This window comes from Macrotis lagotis, chromosome 7 (genome assembly GCF_037893015.1).
Source record: "Macrotis lagotis isolate mMagLag1 chromosome 7, bilby.v1.9.chrom.fasta, whole genome shotgun sequence".
Taxonomy (NCBI): domain Eukaryota; kingdom Metazoa; phylum Chordata; class Mammalia; order Peramelemorphia; family Peramelidae; genus Macrotis; species Macrotis lagotis.
The window spans coordinates 143,489,817-143,498,547 of NC_133664.1; the positions used below are offsets into that span (position 1 = coordinate 143,489,817).

The 8,731-nt window shown below is 37.7% G+C and overlaps 1 pseudogene; it reads left to right on the forward strand.

The window, feature by feature from the left end:
* Nucleotides 1-574: 574 nt before the first annotated feature.
* Nucleotides 575-893, forward strand: LOC141493861 (10 kDa heat shock protein, mitochondrial pseudogene; annotated as a pseudogene).
* Nucleotides 894-8,731: the final 7,838 nt, after the last annotated feature.

An 8,731-nucleotide genomic window follows, 5' to 3' on the forward strand; every position in this document is an offset into this window, starting at 1 on the left:
CCCAAAGGGTAATAAAAATGTGCTTACCTTTTGGTCCAGCAATACCACTACTGGGTCTATACCCTGAAGAGATGATGAAAAAGGGTAAAAACCTCACCTGTACAAAAATGTTCATAGCAGCTGTTTGTGGTGGCAAAGAAATGCAAACTGAGGGAATGTCCTTCAGCTGGGGAATGGTTTAATAAACTGTGGCATATGTATGTGATGGAACACTATTGTTCTATTAGAATGCAGTAGGGATGGGAATTCAGGGAAGCCTGGAAGGATTTGCATGAACTGATGCTGAGTGAGATGAACAGAATCAGAAAAACATTGTACACTCTAACAGCAACATGGGGTTCAACCTTAATGGACTTGCTCATACCTACAGGGCAACAATAAGGCACAATTTTGGGGTATCTGTGATGGAGAATACCATCTGTATACTGAGAAAGAATTGTGAGTTTGAACAAAGACCAAAGACTATTACCTTTAATTAAAAAAAAATGTTTTCTTATTATGTATTTCTGCTACATCACATAGTATATGTTTCTTCCTTAAGAATATGATTTCTTGGTGGGCTGTGGTGGGAGTCATGGCAGGGCAAGCTTTTAGAAAGTTTCTTCCCCTCCTTGACCGAGTTTTGGTGGAAAGGAGTGCTGCTGCAACTGTTACCAAGGGAGGTATCATGCTTCCATAGAAGTCTCAAGGAAAAGTATTACAAGCCACAGTAGTGGCTGTTGGATCAGGATCCAAAGGAAAGAGTGGAGAGATTCAGCCAGTTAGTGTGAAAGTTGAAGACAAAGTTCTTCTTCCAGGATATGGTGGCACCAAAGTAGTTATAGAGGACAAGGACTATTTCTTATTTAGAGATAGTGACATTCTGGGGAAATATGTGGACTGAAATCACTAATGAAGTGACATCTGAAAGTTGCCCATTCCACTGAAGTTCTGAAATCTGTGTTTCATCATGTAAATAATTTCCAGGTCTCTTGTTTTATAATAAATGGATATCTTGTGTCTCTAAAATCCAATTTATCTGCATCAATATGAACATTTCCAAATAAAAAATGTATAAATGGATAGTTAACTATTTCATGTGTTAAGATTTCCCTGAAATGTTATTTTTAATCTCCTACATCTATAGATATTAGAGTTTAAAAGACTGGAGCTTTGCTATAATTGTATCTGATTAATAACAAGAATAAACATTAACATTCCAAAAAAAAGAATATGATTTCTCTTTCATCACATTCAACTTAGATCAATGCATACTATGGGAATGATGTAAAGATTAGCAAACTGTCTTCTGTGGGGGGGGGTAAAGTGAGATTGGGGGGGGAAATTGTAAAACTCAAAATAAATAAAACCTTTCTAAAATTTAAAAAAGAAAAGAGAAAGAGTGGAAGCAAGGAGATTAATTTGTATTAGTTGAAATGCTAAAAACACCAGATTTCCCCATCCCTTCCCCTCCTCCTCCACATACATTCATACATATACACACAGAAACACACACACTCACAGACACATGCACACAACACATCCCTAATAGCTGATAAATGTAGATTCAACCTCTGCAATAACTTTCTCATTTATTCCCTTCTCTCTACTCCTACAGTTACTATTCTGGTTCAGGCTTGCATTACCTGAACTACATTAATACAGAAGTTTGGGAAAAGATGTAGATTTAGTAAGTATGAGGGGAATATTAAAAAAATTTCTATTTTGTACATTTTGAGTTGATGGAACATAAGGGTGCTACAATTTTCCAGCAGATAAGTTGGCAATAGAGAACTGATGTTTGTCCTTCATTTTCAAAAAAGACCATGACATCAGGGAGGTGATACCATGACAAGCACTTGAATTGGATTTGAATGGGGGGATGCTGTGCTAAGTCACCAGTCTCACTTCTCCTCCAGATGCCTCTGGGTTCAGTGGCCAGATATAAATCAGGATGACTGGAGACAGCTGTGGATGTGAGACAATCAGGGCTAAGTGACTTAACCAAGGTCATACAGCTAGTAAGTCCATGGTGAGATTTTAACTCGGGACCTCCTAACTCCAAGGAGAGAGATGGGAGATTGACATCTTTTTAGAAGTCTTCCTGCATAAAGATGACAACACCTTGCATCTGTATAGTACTTTAAGGTCTGCAAAGAGCTTTTCAAATATTGTCTTATTTGATCCTCCCAACAAGCACAGAGATAGATGGTATCTGGGGGTAGGAAAGGTGATACACTAAGTAAAGCAATGGACATGGTGTCAGGAAGACCTGAATTCAAAAGCAGCCTTAGACACACTTAAGAATTGTGCAATCCTGAACAAGTCACTTAACTTCTGCCTCAACTTCCTCTACTGCAAGTTAGAGATTAGAATAGCACCTACTTCCCAAGCTGTGATGAGGAGCAAATGAGATAATATTTATAAAATGTCTGATATATATATGCTTCTTCCCCTTCTTTACCAAAAAAAAAAAAAAACTGAGGCCATACTGAGTACAGGTCTGGAACGCTATCTGCTAACAGCTGCTTCAACCATTGAGCCCAAAAAGATGGTTGAATCAATAGGAGAAAGGATAGAGAGGGAAGAGGGGTCCAAGATAGACCCACACTCACTGTATGGAAGATACCTCCAGAGTAACAACCAGACTTTTTAAAAACTCCAACATGCTAACAGAGAGGAGGAAATTTGAGTTTCTGATCCTTTACATTACTGTAAGGGGTAATGTTGTCTCACCATTTATGTGGAGCATGGAACCAGGAGATCAGGTTAAGGAATCAAGACAACAGCTTCCCTATGGAGGGAAAAAAATGGATTTGGGATTGGGAAGTTTGGGGTTTTCTTCCAGATTTACTAGCTAATTGTATGACTTTGGGCAATTTATTTGTCTTTCTGGGTCTCTTTTGACTGTTGTGCAACAAAAGGACTAGAATAAGTGTCATTTACCTCTCTTGTGAATCTAATGTTCTGCTACTTTCATTTTCAAGTTCATAAAGTTTTATTTTCTAGCAGAACATTCATAATCCATCTAAAAAAAGTCTAAAGAGCTTATAAGTATATATGAATGAAGAAAATGTGACACTAAATTAACTATATTAATAGAAAGAGTGACAAAACACTTCTAAGTATTTGGGAAGGGCAATAAGGGGGAAGGGCATATGCTCCAGTATTCTATCACTCCATCTCATGCCTATCTTTCTTATATGACTCCAAATAAACAGGAAAGAAATATTAAGACTCATGGAAAGACTGTAAATTAGAATAAAGTACAAACAGAGAGAAAACTTATGAATTCAGCAGCTTACAAACAGCTGCATTTGTAAGCAAAAATTCAATAGAAGATAATAAAGTAGCATGCGGGTATAATTAGTTAAATTGTTATAATCTTCAATAGGAAAATGAGCTTTTCTGGAAGAACTATTACTAGAAATCTTATAGTTTTTCCAGCAGTTATTTTTTTATCCATTTAAATATTTAAAGATATATATGCTACAGTCCAGATGTGAATTTATACCCAAAGACAATCTGACCCACCTGCTATTCAGTAGGTTTTTTGTTTGTTTTGTTTTGTTTTGCCTTTGTAAAAGAGACTCCCCAAAAATGAGGAGGAAGGAGTCCTCATCAAGTATTGATCTGTTGGAAAGAAATATGTGCTAATCTTCTCAGAGTTTGTCCTAATCAAGGACAAATGTTACCAGAAGTTTTGACCTTAAGAAAGAGCAAAGTAGAATGAGGTTAACAAGCACATTTATTGAAATTTCTCTAAGTCATGAACCTCATCAGTGTGCTTGTGGGGGGCAGTCTAGCTAGATCTAATGTTGTCCTTAAATAGCTTTCAGCATAGGATGGAATGGAACGAGGTGAGAAGAGGCAGAGGGAACATTCCAGTAAAAGGAGAGTCTAAAATACTTTCTGGATGATTCTTGATGGGATTAAGAATACAAACTTTTATTCTATTTACAATTGAGGGGAGTTCTCTCTAAGCACAATTTTTTCAAGTGCTGAATTAACTTCATTAAATGTGGTCTCACTCAAACTCTGCTCTCTAATTTAATCTGATTAAAAAGGAGGCTTTATATGAAAAGTGAATTCCCAACCACTTGTGTTTCAGAAATATAAGAAAATGTACATATATATAATATAAATATGAAATTCATTATTTACATGTTTTAAAAAATCTCTACTGGTGGGGCCCTTTACCCCCCTCTTCAGTGTTTGTAGGAGTCATTTCTTTCTCATGTTAAATTAAAGAGCAAATAGGTCAAAATATGGGGGGGGGTGTCAGAGAAATTCAAATTCCACAGTTGTATGCTGGAATTTGAGCCTTGAGTCTAACATGAATGCCCTGAGGCTGTGTGACTTAGGTAAGTCCCTTAACCTCTGTAGCCCTCAGTTATCCATCCATAAAATATTTGGATTAGATGATGCCAAAATGCCTTCTGGTTCTAAAATTCTTTTTTTTTTAAGTTTTTTCAAGGCAATGGGGTGAAGTGTATTGCCCAAGGCCACACGGCTAGGTAACCATTAAGTGTCTGAGGCCGAATTTGAACTCAGGTACTCCTGACTCCAAGGCCAGCACTCTATCCACTGTGCCACCTAGGCACCCCCTAAAATTCTTTAACAAGACATATTTTGAAATTTGTCAAGGGTCTTTTGGACCATTTCAGTATACCATAGGATCCATGGGGCATAGAATTCTCTGTCCACTACATCTGTAACCTTTATTTACAAGATACTTGACTGGTTCTTGCAACCTCTGAAGAAACAGGGAAGGATGCACCCATTACTGATAACAGTCATTAACACCCAGACACAAGCAGCTTGAAGACACAGCTCAAAGTACAAAACTTTCCTAAGATCACACATAATAAGAGGGAGATAAATTTAGGCACAAGGAAGGAGATTTCCCCATGGCCTCAAAGCTTCTTCCCTGGTTTTTCTCTTCCTCTGTTGTTTGTTTATGGGGCAGCTATGGTGGATGGAGTGGACAGAATGCTAGTCCAGGAGTCAGGAGGATCTGAGTTCAAACCTGGCCTCAGACATTTCCTATCTGTGTGACCATAGTCAAATCACTTAACCTTTTTTGTCTTAGTTTCCTCATCTGTAAAAAATCTGGTGACGAGCATGGCAAACCATTCCAGTGTTTTTGCCAAGTAAACCCCAAATGGAATCACTACTAATTGACTAAATAACAATTGTTTATTTATACCATTAGATCAAATGACCAGGGAGGTGCTGGTAAACATTTAACAACCTTCTCTCTTGGAAAAAAAAAAGTAGAGGTGACACAATTTAAATTTAATCTGGGGGCGGCTAGGTGGCACTGGCCTTGGAGTCAGGAGTACCTGAGTTCAAATCTGGCCTCAGACACTTACTAAATACCTAGCTGTGTGGCCTTTGGCAAGCTGCTTAACCCCATTTGCCTTGCAAAACCTAAAAAAAAAAATTTAATCTGTATTAGAGACCATATTTGAACTCAGGAAGATGAAACTTTCTGACTTCCAGGCTCACTGTTTTACTTAGCTGCCCTCAATCTTAATAACTGTTAAGCATTAATTCAAACCAAGTCCTCCAAATCCCAGATCCTAGACTCAGCAGCCTGTTTATAAATCTTTTATGAAGAATCTTCTTTCTAATGGAAATGTACACATACAACTTTTCCAACATAGAGGAAACAATCCATGGAACCTTAAAGTTAAATTATTTTCATTGTGACACTTGGTAAAGCAAACTATTCTTTTTCTTTGAGGAACATTTTATATTTTGCTAATGATTTCATTTTTGAAACTCAAAATCACAGATGCCTTTGAGGCAAATTCTCAGTTATATCTTTCAGTGGCAGCTATTTTACCTTTGAATTAATCATTGATAGAAGATTCCTTAATACATTTAAAAAGGCACTATTTTTTACAACCCCTGACCTTTCATCTAAAAAAGGAAGCCCCCCCCCCCAATTTTCCCTTTTATTTTCTGTAGAAATAGCATCAGAAACTGTGTGGTACACCAAAGGAGCATTGGGATTGTGCAAGTAGAGCTTAACATCATGCAGTATAGTTATCCTGCTATGGTTCTTCTGGGACCATATGGTATGGGGACCCTGGTTATTATCCTGGAATAACTCTTACCAGAGACAAGTATTAAATTTTCAGTATGAACAGAGCATTAACTCTCCTAAATTAGGGCTCGATTAATTGTTCTGTTGACTGTGTCTAGACTCAATAAAGTGTTAGAAGCTTACTAGTTTTGTGATCCTGAATAAGTCACTTAACCCTGTTTGCCTTAGTTTTCTCATTTATCAGATTGAGGCAGGGCACAGGGAAATGATGTAATCTTTTGCCAAACTGGACTTGAAGGTCATGTCTTTTGGGACAGGAAAAACTAGAGGGTAGAATGCCACTCATGCACAATGAGTCCTCTCTAAGCCACACCTTGGGAACCACTCCTATGACATTCACATTGGAGAATACCTGGAGCCAGGTGCTAAACCACTCCCCAAGCACCATCCATGTCCCACCACCATGGAAATGCATTTAAGCAAAGATCCACCAGTGAGGAGGTCTCTTTCTTCTCTGGATTCCCAGAAAGACTGCTGCTCTTTTTCTCTCTCTAAGCTGGAACTACAATGCCCCGAGTTAGTTGCTGGAACGATATGGCCCCAGCTCCATGTGACCAGATTTATGTTGATCTAAGCTTTTCTTCTGGCTGGGCTCCTTCTGGCTGGGCTCCTTGCCATTTCTTTTCCATTCTTTTCTCTATGTTTCTTTCCTGGACATACATATCTAACAATTTCTCTCTCTTTCAATGAGGCTACTTCTTTCCGACTATAACAATGTGGGCCCAGTCCCAGGGCCAAGACTCCCTTAGCAATTTTGTTTCAATGGTTGTCATTCAGCCTGTCCTCAAGTAACTTATTGTCTCCAGATGAATTAAATCTGCGAATTGCTTGCAGTCTGTAATATTTGTGAACTTTGCAGGCCTGTGAATAAAAAAATCTGAGCTTTTTACACCTCCAGTGTAAGAACTGTGAGTTCTTCACTTAAAGAGCCTTGATCTTTGGGACAGCACTGCCCAATTTCCCATCATCAAAATGAATGAACCAGAAAAGGACATGGCAAGCCATTCCAGTATCTTTTGCCAAGAAAACCCCAAATGGGGTCACAAAGAGGCATGACTGAAATGACTGAACAAAAAAAAATTGTAAATAAAGTCTTCAATTTTGGTTAATTCCTCCATCTCTTTCAGGTTCAAATATACCAAAATGTGATGAACATATGCATGAAATGCTTGCACATATATAATCTATATCAAATTGTAGGAAGAGAGGATAGGGAGAGAAAATTTGGAATTCAAAAATTTAAAAAAATAAATGCTAAAAATTGCCTTTACAAATTACAAATAATACTATTTGTACTGAAAAATACTATTAGAACCAGAGGGAAAAAACCTACATGAAAGTGTCCCTAGTTTAGTTCCTCACAGCCTCTCATTTGGACTATCACAATAGGTTTCTAATTAATTTCTTGATGTTTAGATTTTCCCTCTCCAATCTATCCTTCACACAGTTATCAATTTGATATTACTAAATCTCTGGTTGGACTATGGCACATCCTTGTTCAAGAAGCTTCAATGACTCCTATGATCTCTATAATAAAATGCAAACCTACTCTTTGTCATATTAAACCTTTCACTCAAAGATTTCAGCCTAACTATACAACCTTACTACACATAGCACCCCCTTTCCCATTCTGTCTCTCCCTCTCCCTTTCTCCAATCCTCTCTCCCCACCCCAACACACACACACACACACAATTGACCCTGTTCCCCCAGGTCTGAAGCACTCTCCCTTCTTGCTTCTACCTCTTAAAGCACCTAATTCCCTTTTAGGCTCAGTTCAAGTAGGATTTACTTCAAAAAGCCTTTAAGGGTTCTCCCCCAGATGTTAATGAGTCTCCCCAACCATTATTTATTTTCACTGTGTATAATCTGTCAATTTTTCTCTGGAAGCTATTATAGCTCCTTTAGTAAAATGTAAGCTCCTTAAGGACAAGGACTATCTCACTTTCATATTTATATTCCTAGCTCCTAGCTGCAAATAGTTTGATTTTACTCAGTATCAAATTAAAAGTAAATTACCAATAATAAAACATTGTTGATGTTAAGTCTTTTCTGACTCTTCATGATCCCATATGGGATTTTCTTGGCAAAAATACAAATGATTTGCCATTGCCATGCCCAGCTCATTTTACAAATGAGGAAACAGAGGCAAATAGGGTTAAGTGACTTGCCCAGGTTCTCACAGCTAGTAAGTGTCTAAATCCCAATCTAAACTCAGGAAACTCTTGACTGCAAGTCTGGCACTCCACATACTCAGCCACCCAGCTGCCCAATAAAATATATTAAAAAAAAATCTAAATCTGCTTCAATCTAAAAGTTCTTCTAAAACCCAGAAGATACTCCCAGACAAAGGATCAATATAGATCCAGGAGTTCTCATTAGTGTTTATTTTGGGTCCTCCCTTGATCAGAAAAAAAAGGAGAAAAGCAATTCACTTCTCATATAGGTCATTCATGACTCCTATTACCTTCAAGGATAGAATACAAACTCAGATTTAAATAAACAATATGAATTGCAAAATTTGGTATGAATTGAAAATGAGGCAAATGGGATTTTTCCCTATTTGAACTGTCTGGTAGCTAATGAAGACCTCCAACCTGTTTGACCATAATTAACCCATCATAGAGCATGGTAAATG